Source organism: Arachis stenosperma, chromosome 10 (assembly GCF_014773155.1).
Source record: "Arachis stenosperma cultivar V10309 chromosome 10, arast.V10309.gnm1.PFL2, whole genome shotgun sequence".
Taxonomy (NCBI): domain Eukaryota; kingdom Viridiplantae; phylum Streptophyta; class Magnoliopsida; order Fabales; family Fabaceae; genus Arachis; species Arachis stenosperma.
Window position 1 is genome coordinate 79,540,596 of NC_080386.1, and position 11,971 is coordinate 79,552,566.

Genomic DNA, 11,971 nt, shown 5'->3' on the forward strand with positions numbered 1-11,971 from the left:
AAGAAGAAGAGAGAGGGTGGTGGGGTAGGTGGGGATCCTGTGAGGTCCACAAATCCTAAGGTGTCAAGGAAAATTCATCCCTGCACCAAGTGTCAAGCAAAAATGCTCTTTATGCCAATTCTGGCGTTAAACGCCGCGCTGGTGCCCATTTTTGGCGTTTAACGCCAGCTTCTTGCCCTTTCCTGGCGTTTAACGCCAGTCTGGTTCCCCTTTCCGGCGTTAAACGCCCAGAATGGTGCCAGACTGGGCGTTAAATACCCATTTGCTGCCCTTACTGGCGTTTAAACGCCAGCAAGATCTTCCTCCAGGGTGTGCTGTTTTTCTTTCTGTTTTTCATTCTGTTTTTGCTTTTTCAATTGATTTTGTGACTTCCCATGATCATCAACCTACAGAAAACATAAAATAACAAAGGAAAATAGATAAATATAACATTGGATTGCCTCCCAACAAGCGCTTCTTTAATGTCAGTAGCTTGACAGAGGGCTCTCATGGAGCCTCACAGATACTCAGAGCAATGTTGGAACCTCCCAACACCAAACTTAGAGTTTGAATGTGGGGGTTCAACACCAAACTTAGAAGTTGGTTGTGGCCTCCCAACACCAAACTTAGAGTTTGACTGTGGAGGCTCTGTTTGACTCTGTTTTGAGAGAAGCTCTTCGTGCTTCCTCTCCATGGGGACAGAGGGATATCTCTGAGCCTTAAACACAAAGGATTCTTCATTCACTTGAATGATCAATTCTCCTCTGTCCACATCCAATCACAGCCTTTGCTGTGGCTAGGAAGGGTCTGCCAAGGATGATGGACTCATCCATGCACTTCCCAGTCTCTAGGACTATGAAATCAGTAGGGATGTAATGGTCTTCAATCTTTACCAGAACATCCTCTACAAGTCCATAAGCTTGTTTTCTTGAATTGGCTGCCATCTCTGGTGAGATTCTTGCAGCTTGTACCTCAAAGATCCCTAGCTTCTCCATTACAGAGAGAGGCATGAGGTTTACACTTGACCCCAAGTCACCCAGAGCCTTCTTAAAGGTCATGGTGCCTATGGTACAAGGTATTGAGAACTTTCCAGGGTCCTGTCTCTTTTGAGGTAATCTCTGCCTAGACAAGTCATCCAGTTCTTTGGTGAGCAAAGGGGGTTCATCCTTCCAAGTCTCATTACCCAATAACTTGTCATTTAGCTTCATGATTGCTCCAAGGTATTTAGCAACTTGCTTTTCAGTGACATCTTCATCCTCTTTAGAGGAAGAATACTCATCAGAGCTCATGAATGGCAGAAGTAAATCCAATGGAATCTCTATGGTCTCAGTGTGAGCCTCAGATTCCCATGGTTCCTCATTAGGGAACTCATTGGAGGCCAGTAGATGTCCATTGAGGTCTTCCTCAGTGGCGTTCACTGCCTCTTCCTCCTCTCCAAATTCAGCCATGTTGATGGCCTTGCACTCTCCTTTTGGATTTTCTTCTGTATTGTTTAGAAGAGTACTAGGAGGGAGTTCAGTAACTTTCTTACTCAGCTGACCCACTTGTGCCTCCAAGTTTCTAATGGAGGACCTTGTTTCAGTCATGAAACTTTGAGTGGTTTTGATTAGATCAGAGACCATGGTTGCTAAGTCAAAGTGGCTCTGCTTAGAATTCTCTGTCTGTTGCTGAGAAGATGATGGAAAAGGCTTGCCATTGCTAAACCTATTTCTTCCACCATTATTGTTATTGAAACCTTGTTGAGGTCTCTGTTGATCCTTCCATGAGAGATTTGGATGATTTCTCCATGAAGAATTATAGGTGTTTCCATAGGGTTCTCCCATGTAATTCACCTCTTCCATTGAAGGGTTCTCAGGATCATAAGCTTCTTCTTCAGATGAAGCATCCTTAGTACTGCCTGGTGCATTTTGCATTCCAGACAGACTTTGAGAAATCAAATTGACTTGCTGAGTCAATATTTTGTTCTAAGCCAATATGGCATTCAGGGTATCAATCTCAAGAACTCCTTTCTTCTGATTCGTCCCATTGTTCACAGGATTCCTTTCAGAAGTGTACATGAATTGGTTATTTGTAACCATTTCAATCAGTTCTTGAGCTTCTGTAGGCGTCTTCTTCAGATGAAGAGATCCTCCAGCAGAGCTATCCAATGACATCTTGGACAGTTCAGACAGACCATCATAGAAGATACCTATGATGCTCCATTCAGGAAGCATGTCAGAAGGACACTTTCTGATTAATTGTTTGTATCTTTTCCATGCTTCATAGAGGGATTCACCTTCCTTCTGTCTGAAGGTTTAGACTTCCACTCTAAGCTTACTCAATTTTTGAGGTGGAAAGAACTTTGCCAAGAAGGCATTGACTAGCTTTTCCCAAGAGTTCAGGCTTTCTTTAGGTTGTGAGTCCAACCATATTCTAGCTCTGTCTCTTACAGCAAAAGGGAATAGCATTAGTCTGTAGACCTCAGGGTCAACCCCATTAGTCTTGACAGTGTCACAGATTTGCAAGAACTCAGCTAAAAACTGATGAGGATCTTCCAATGGAAGTCCATGGAACTTGTAATTCTGTTGCATTAGAGAAACTAATTGAGACTTAAGCTCAAAGTTGTTTGCTCCAATGGCAGGGATAGAGATGCTTCTCCCATAGAAGTCGGGAGTAGGTGCAGTAAAGTCACCCAACACCTTCCTTGCATTATTGGCATTGTTGTTGTTTTCGGCTGCCATGTCTTCTTCTTTGAAGATTTCTGTTAGATCCTCTATAGAAAGTTGTGCCTTAGCTTCTCTTAGCTTTCGCTTCAAGGTCCTTTCATGTTCAGGGTCAGCCTCAACAAGAATGCTTTTGTCTTTGCTCCTGCTCATATGAAAGAGAAGAGAACAAGAAAATATGGAATCCTCTATGTCACAGTATAGAGACTCCTTGAAGTGTCAGAGGAAAAGAAAAATAGAAGGAAGAGATAGAAAATTTGAACTTATCAAGGAAAGATAGAGTTTGAATTATGCATTGAGGAGTAGTGTTAGTCCATAAATAGAAGGATGTGAGAAGAGGGGAAGAAATTTTTGAAAATTAAGTAAAAAAAAGATTTTAAAAACATTTTGAAAAATACTAATTGATTTTCGAAAACTAAGAGTGGAAAAGAAATCAAGTGATTTTTGAAAAAGATTTTAAAATTAGAAATCAAAAAGATATGATTGAAAACTATTTTAAAAAAGATGTGATTGAGAAGATATGATTTGAAAAAAAAAACAATTTAAAAAGATTTGATTTTGAAAATCAACGACTTGACTAACAAGAAAAGATATGATTCAGACATTAAACCTTTCTCAACAGAAAAGGCAACATATCTGAAATGTTGAATCAAATCATTAATTGTTAGCAAGTATTTTTGAAAAAGAAAGAAATTGATTTTGAAAACATATGATTGAAAAGATATGATTTGAAAAAGATTTGATTTTGAAAAATTTTGAAAACTAAAAAAAAATTTGAGTTAAAAACATAATCTTCCCTCTTGTGCCATCTTGGCGTTAAACGCCCAGAATGGTATACATTTTGGCGTTTAACGCCCAAAACACTACCCTTTTGGGCGTTAAATGCCCAACCAGGCACCCTGGTTGGCGTTTAAATGCCAATTTGCCTTCCTCACTGGGCGTTTTGAACGCCCAGCTTTTTCTGTATAATTCCTCTGCTGTATGTTCTGAATCTTCAATTCTCTGTATTATTGATTTGAAAAGACACAAATTAAAAATTTTTTGGATTTTTAATAATGAGGAATAATCACAATCAAATAACAATGCATGCAAGACACCAAACTTAGCAGTTTGTATACTACTGACACTAACAAAATGAGAATGCATATGAGAAACAACAAAACACTAAAGATAAGAGAATTTTAAAGATCAGAGCAATGAAATCATCAAGAACATCTTGAAGATCACTTAAGACACATGAAAGAATGCAAGAAGAACAGAAACATGCAATTGACACCAAACTTAAAATGAGACACTAGACTCAACAAGAAGCATACAATATTTTTGGTTTTTATGATTTTGTAATTTTTTTTTTGGATTTTTTTGAAAATTAAGTGGAAAAGAAAATAAAGATATCAAAATTCTTAATGAGAATTCCAGGAATCATGCAATGTTAGTCTAAAGCTTTAGTCTAAAGGAATTAGACATGGCTAGCCAAGCTTCAGCAGGACATTGCATTCAAGAGCTAAATTGATGAGAATCAATCAGCTTTGGTGATGTTAAGAACATCATTTTGAAACACTAGAATTCATTCTTTAAGAACTCTGAAGAAAAATACCTAATCAAAGCAACAAGATGAACCGTCAGTTGTCCAAACTCAACAATCCCCGGCAACGGCGCCAAAAACTTGGTGCACGAAATTGTGATCATCAATGGCGCCATCAACATGGTACGCTGAATTGCAATCTCAACACTTTATCACAACTTCGCACAACTAACCAGCAAGTGCACTGGGTCGTCCAAGTAATAAACCTTACGCGAGTAAGGGTCGATCCCACGGAGATTGTTGGTATGAAGCAAGCTATGGTCACCTTGTAAATCTCAGTCAGGCAGATTCAAAGGGTTATGGATGATATATGAATAAAACATAGAATAAAGATAGAGATACTTATGTAATTCATTGGTGAGAATTTCAGATAAGCGTATGGAGATGCTTTGTCCCTTCCGTATCTCTGCTTTCCTACTGTCTTCATCCAATCCTTCTTACTCCTTTCCATGGCAAGCTGTATGTTGGGCATCACCGTTGTCAGTGGCTACAGTCCCGTCCTCTCAGTAAAAATAGTCCAAATGCTCTGTCACAGCATGGCTAATCATCTGTCGGTTCTCAATCAGGTTGGAATAGAATCCATTGATTCTTTTGCGTCCGTCACTAACGCCCAGCCTTCAGGAGTTTGAAGCTCGTCACAGTCATTCAATCATTGAATCCTACTCAGAATACCGCAGACAAGGTTTAGACCTTCCGGATTCTCTTGAATGCCACCATCAATTCTAGCTTGTACCACGAAGATTCCGATTAAGGGATCCAAGAGATATCCACTCAATCTAAGTTAGAACGGAGGTGGTTGTCAGGCACACGTTCATAGGTGAGAATGATGATGAGTGTCACGGATCATCACATTCATCAAGTTGAGGAACAAGTGATATCTTAGAACAAGAACAAGCTAAATTGAATAGAAGAACAATAGTAATTGCATTAATACTCGAGGTACAGCAGAGCTCCACACCTTAATCTATGGTGTGTAGAAACTCCACCGTTGAAAATACATAAGAACAAGGTCTAGGCATGGCCGTGAGGCCAGCCCCCAAAACATGATCAAAAGATTCAAAGATCTCAAGATGATCAAAGATCCAAAGATCCAAAGATCTAAAGATGTGAAGATACAATTTTAAAAGGTCCTATTTGTAGAGAACTAGTAGCCTAGGGTTTACAAAGATGACATAAAAATCCACTTCCGGGCCCACTTGGTGTGTGCTTGGGCTGAGCATTGAAGCATTTTTGTGTAGAGACTTCTCTTGGAGTTAAACGCCAGCTTTTGTGCCAGTTTGGGCGTTTAACTCCCATTCTTGTGCCAGTTCCGGCGTTTAACGCCGGGCAGTTTTGAGCTGATTTGGAATGCCGGTTTGGGCTATCAAATCTCGAGCCAAGTATGGACTATTATATATTGCTGGAAAGCGCAGGATGTCTACTTTCCAACGCCATTGAGAGCGCGCCAATTGGGCTTCTGTAGCTCCAGAAAATCCACTTCGAGTGCAGGGAGGTCAGAATCCAACAGCATCTGCAGTCCTTTTCAGCCTCTGAATCAGATTTTTGCTCAGGTCCCTCAATTTCAGCTAGAAAATACCTGAAATCATAGAAAAACACACAAACTCATAGTAAAGTCCAGAAAAGTGAATTTTAACTAAAAACTAATAAAAATATAATAAAAACTAACTAAAACATACTAAAAACATACTAAAAACAATGCCAAAAAGCGTATAAATTATCCGCTCATCAGGATGCGAGCGGGATACTCTTGCCACGGACCTCACATGTCAAACCTAGGCCTTCGTTTTCTAGTTTTTTCCCAAATATTATCATCTAAAACCCTTAAATTCTTTTCCATGTTTTAAATATCCAAAACTAGGCCCAAGAGTCTTAAAATGGTGTTATAGAAGCTTACAACCTTGTTGGCAAGGTAGAATAGTTGAAAACAAAGTACAAATTTGAGAAACAGGGCATGTGCGTATGCATAGGGGTGTGCGCGTGCACGCACTGGAGAAATTTCAAAACGTGTGTGTACGCATAGGGGTGTGCGTATGCACAGTTGCCAAAATTTACAAAGTCTGTTCGCTCGCACAATCTGTGCCAGCGCCCCCAACAGGCTGGTCTTCCCAACGTGTGTGTGCGCACAGGGCTGTGCATATGCACAGGTTTCAATTTCTCATTGGTGTGTGCGCACACAAGCTGTGCTAGCGCTGCAAGCAGGCAGCCTTCCCCTGTGTGTGCATAGGCACAGGTCTGTGCATATGCACAAGTTAAAATTTTCGCAGGGTTGTGCGTGCGCACATACCAGAAATCAACAATTTTACCAAAAACCAAAAACCAAATTTCACTAAAAACCAACCTTTGCCAAAATCCACAATTTATTGTAAAACACAACCGAAACCAAACCAACCCATTACAAACTCCATTTTTCATCAACTTTTACCCTTTGTGTCATATATCACCAAACTTATCACATTTTCCTTCCCATTTTATCATTCTCAATCTCAACATCAATTATATAACACTTATAACTAATCGACATTCAAAATTTACCATTCATCAACCTCAACATTACATCTATCATACCACACCACTTTTTAAATCCACACATTTATTTATCATCATCATATCATTATCAATCATCATAACGGAACTCAAACTTCATCAACCCATCATAAATCAGTATATAACAATATTCAACACTCATCAACCATTTTAATTCAAACCTATCCTATGGGTCACTAGCCTAAGTGTCCGTGAATATTATATACTACATAAAGAAAACCGAAATCCTACCTTGGCCGATTCCCAATATATCCTTAACCCAAAATGAGCACAACAATGATCACCGACAAGCTTTCCAACACAATCCAAGCCACCAACAAGTGTCAATAGCTCCCAAACTCACAATAATCAAGCTATATATACATAAATCATCACGAATCAACCTAGGGCTCATCATAAATAAAATTTTCACAAGAGTTCAATGCCTCTTACCTTTCCCAATAACTTTGGAAGCCAAAATCCAATGCTAAGCAAGGATTAGAGAGAACCTAAACATCCAAAATCACAAAAACTCACTTATTCCAAAGCCCTAAAAACTCGAAGTTTTAAAGAGAAGAACTAAGAGATACTCAAGCTTTCCTTACCAATTTGTTGGGTGGGTTTTGTAGATCTCTTCACAAGGAAAGCATAGCCGCAAACAGTGCGGCGATCGGAGCTCTATAGCTCAAGTTATGAGCTTGAGAAGAAGAGGGTGAATAGTGTTAATGGAGGGTTTCTTCTTCCTTCTCTTCTCAGCTGTGTGTGTTGTGTTTTGGTGTTAATGATGCTAAATGGGTTCACTTATGAACCCATTTATATGTTGGGCTTGGGCCCAAATTGAGCCCGGTCCAGCCTGTTAGCGTTTTTTAGCCCGTTTGGCCCAACTTCGGGCCAAACCTTTAAAATTAATGCCCGATTTTCCACTTCTAACATTTTTAAAGGTTTTTGACTATTTTCTCTTTTTCTCGCGCAGCACCGGGTAGACTTGAACCAGTTCAACTGCCGGTTCGCAGTTTTTTGCGAAAAATACATTTTCTGACTCAAAATGACCTATTGAGTCCAAAAATTACCTTTAAATCCTTGAATTCTCTCTCTAACTTTTTGGAATCTAATTTTGGCAATATAATCACTTAATTAACCGGTTAATTAGTTGCGGTTCTTACATGAGGTGGCTCGGGCATCTTTCTTTTAGGAGGGTCAACAGATTGCTGAATCTTATCTGGTGCTGGCCCCTTTGTACTCTCCATAACTTCCTTGGTGATTGGGGTTTCCACTGGGATTCATATGTCTCTGTCAATTAGGACTCATGCCTCACTACACAAGTAGGAGATGAGGTGTGGGAAGGCCAATTTGGCCTGAGTTGAGGACTTGTTTGCAAATTTTTACAACTCGCACTGGATTAGTTGGTGAACTTCCACTTCATTACCCATCATGATGCAATGGATCATTTCAGCTTGCCTAATAGTAACCTTAGAACGGTTTCTAGTGGAAAGTATGGAACGCCCAATAAAGTCCAGCCATCCCCTAGCAACTGCCTTGAGATCCATTCTTCTCAGTTGGTTTGGTTTACCTTTCTTATCATTCATCCACTAAGTTCCGAGCAGACATGTCCTTAAGGACTTGATCTAGCTTCGGATTTGCTTGTACCCTCCTATTAAAGGAGTCAGAGTCATCCTTTTACGAGGGTAATTTGAAAATCTCCCTCATCTTATCTAGATTAAAATGCAAAGTCCTTCCTCGGACCATGGTGCGCCATGTATGGAATCATTGTCCTTCTTTCTTTTGTTTTTCTGTCATTCACAGATTTGCATAAAATTCATGGATCATTACTATTCCAACATTGGTTCTAGGGTTGGCCAGAACTTTCCAACAGCTCATTCGAATCTGTTCATGGATTTTTAGGTATTCATCTTCTTTTAAGTCAAACTTGACTTTCGGAATCACTGTCTTTTTACACATTACTTTAAAGTAATGTTTTTCATGAAGCTTGAAGTAGAATCTGTAAGGTTTATAGGTAGTTATTGTTGGGGCACTTTCTTTCTTGTTTTTTGGTGTAGATCTTCCATTCTTTTGGGCCATGGGTTGTGAATGAGTGAAAGAGCAAAGCGTTTTCCACACCAAACTTAAAAGGTTTGCTCGTCCCAAGTAAAAAGAGAAGGAAGAGAGAAGCGTGTGTGTAGTGAGGAAGGGTGCGTGAGGGAGAGAGAGCTTTGAATGTTTAAGTAGAGGGAGGGAGGGTGTGGGTTCAAATTTTTAAAGAAAAAGGAGGTTGGAGAAGATAGCTAGATTTAAATTGAAAAGGTAATATGAAAGATAAGAAAGATTTGAGTGAAATTTCTTTAAATTAAAAGTTTTAAAAGAGATTATGTAGAAAGAGAAGATAATTATGAAAAAGTTTGAAATAGGAAGATATGGATTGAAAAGATTTGAAAAAGAAATGGTTTGAAGGAGATTTGATTTGGAAAGATAAGGTTGGAAAATAAGTTGTTCAAAAAGATATGAATTGAATTGGTTTACTCTTTCTGAAATTAAAATAAAAGAAAGTGTTATTTGAAGATATGATTGATTAAAAGATAAGGTTTTGAAAAGATTTGGTTTGAAAAAGTTAACCCTTCCCTCCTTTCTTTGCAATTTCGAAATGTGGCTCACTCTCTTCTGGGTGTTAAACGCCAAGAATCAGCGTTGAATGCCCCTAGAGGACCAAAAAATGGTCCTAGGCCTACTCTATATGGGTGTTGAATGCCCAAAGAACTCTCTTCCTGGCGTTCAACGCCATCTCTTCAATCATCAATGGGCGTTGGACGCCCAGAATAACTCTTCTCTGGTCAATGCCAGCTTTTTGGTGTGCGAAATTAAACTCTGCAACTTTCTCACAGATGAACCGACAAGTGCATCGGGTTGTCCAAGTAATGCCTCAGGTGTGTGAGGGTCGAGTCCCATGAGGATTGTTGGATTGAGCAAGCAACGACTATCTTGCAAATCTTAGTCAGGTGGATAGAAAAGATAGTGGTTGTGAAAAACGTGTAAAAACAGAATAAAAAAAGAATTACTGAATTGATATGAAAATAGTGATAAGAAATCGGTTGAGGCTTCGGAGATGCTTCTTCTTTCTGAATCAACTATTCATACTGTCTACTCCAACAATGGATGAATCATTCCATGGCAAACTATAAGTGATTAATGATGGGGCTAGTGGTCATTAATCTTCTCTACTTCAGATCACACGCCGGTGCTAATGGTCATCCAATCTGAACGAGGGTGAAGTTCTAGCAATTTAGTCCTTTGAAGATCCTACTCGAAATGCCACAGACAAGGTCGGATTTTCCGAATCAGAGAATAAAGCTTTATAATCCTAGCTTATACCATAAAGGCCCTAATCGCCCCACACCTCGGTTGAATAGATGTTCCATGTCCCCAATGAAGTCGTGGATTATCCGTCTAAGAGATGTATAATCAAGTTTGTGATTCAATGCTATCCCGCTAGGGACTCACAAGAACCCATGTAGAAAACGAGTCATACTCTCGTTCCACCAGGTTCCATTAGTTAGAACAACAAAGATGCATCTTAGAATGGAATCAAACATAGATTGAAATAGAAACAGTAATATTATTAATCCATGAGAATCAGTAGAGCTCCTAATCTTAACCTAAAAGGTTTAGTTGCTCATGCTTTACAGTAAGAACCAGAAAAATAGTGTTTGTGCTTCTCCCCTCCTGTGAGGCATAGTCCTTAGGAGGAAGGAAGTCTCTTATTTATAATAAAATACTAGACCTAAAAGATGTTACTCATCATTAAAAATTATAAAAATGTGATAAACTAAGCTAAAGGGTGCAAAAATCCACTTCTAGGCCAACTTGGTGAGTGTTTGGGCTGAACTTGGGGTGAATCCATGTCCTGTTGGGGCGTTGGACACCGAGTTTGATCCCTTTTGGGCATCCAAATGCCAAGCTTGCTCCCTTTAGGGTGTTGAACGCCAGAAAGAGGGTGTTTTAGGTGTTCAACACCTGTTTTGGACCTTTATTTTGAAAAACAAGTATAAACTATTATATATTTATGGAAAGACCTGGAAGTTAGCTTTCCAACGCCATTGAGAGCGCGTCAATTGGACCTCTGTAACTCCAGAAATTCATGTTTAAATGTACGGAGGTCAGGAGTTGACAACATCTTCAGTCCTTTCTCTGTCTCTGAATCAGACTTTTCCAAAACATGACAGAATCACCCAAAAATCACCTGAAAACATAAAAAAACACAAAAACTCAAAGTAGCATCCAAAAAGTGATTTTTGCACTAAAACCTTATAAAACTTGATAAAACTTAACAAAACATAACTAAAACTATATGAAAATAATGCCAAAAAGCGTATAAAATATCCGCTCATCACCTTTCTCTCCTTTTTGGGCGTTAAACGCACAGCTTCCTCTTTGTCTGGCATTCAACGCCATCAATGGATTCTCCCCAGGGTATTTTATTTTTAGTTCTGAATGTCTCTGTCATTGTTCTAAGTTCTACACATGATCACAAGCATAAAAAAGCAGAGGGAACTATGAAGACTAATAAAAAATGAAGTGTAAATGAATATGAATGAGGTCAATTAAAAGAACTAAAACAGGAATACGCTAATTATGGTTGGGCTACCTCCCATTAATCACTTCTTTACTGTCATTAGCTTGACCTTACTGCTGTCATGTCAGCAGTAGTGTAGAGTTCTCTTGCTCTAAATTGTCCGCTAGGTAATGCTTGACTCTCTGTCCATTCACTATAAATATTTTGTTAGAGTGTTTGTCTTGGAGCTCTATTTAAGAATAGGGTGATACGTTAGTAACCACAAAAGGTCCCGTCCAGTGTGACTTGAGCTTCTTGGGAAAAAGCTTGAGTCTGAAATTGAAGAGTAAAACCTTCTAACTCTGCTCGAAGACTCTAGAGGAGATCTTTTGATCATGCCATTTCTTGGCTCTTTCCTTGTAAATTTTAGCATTGTTAAACGCAGCTTGTCGGAATTCATCCAACTCATTTAGCTGGAGCAATCTTTTGTCTCCTACAGCCTTGGCATCAAAGTTAAGGAATCTAGTTGCCCAGTAGGCTCTGTGCTCATGTTCCACTGGTAAATGACATGCCTTGCCATAGACCAGCTGGTAGGATGACTGATGCGTGAGAATCTTCTCTATCTTTTTCTAGTGAATT

At 39.2% G+C, this 11,971-nt stretch overlaps 1 non-coding gene across 1 annotated transcript; it reads left to right on the forward strand.

The window, feature by feature from the left end:
• Positions 1–2,186: 2,186 nt before the first annotated feature.
• On the forward strand, positions 2,187–2,294 carry LOC130959410 (small nucleolar RNA R71). The gene has a single exon (XR_009078491.1). It is a non-coding gene; the product is annotated as a small nucleolar RNA R71 (small nucleolar RNA).
• Positions 2,295–11,971: the final 9,677 nt, after the last annotated feature.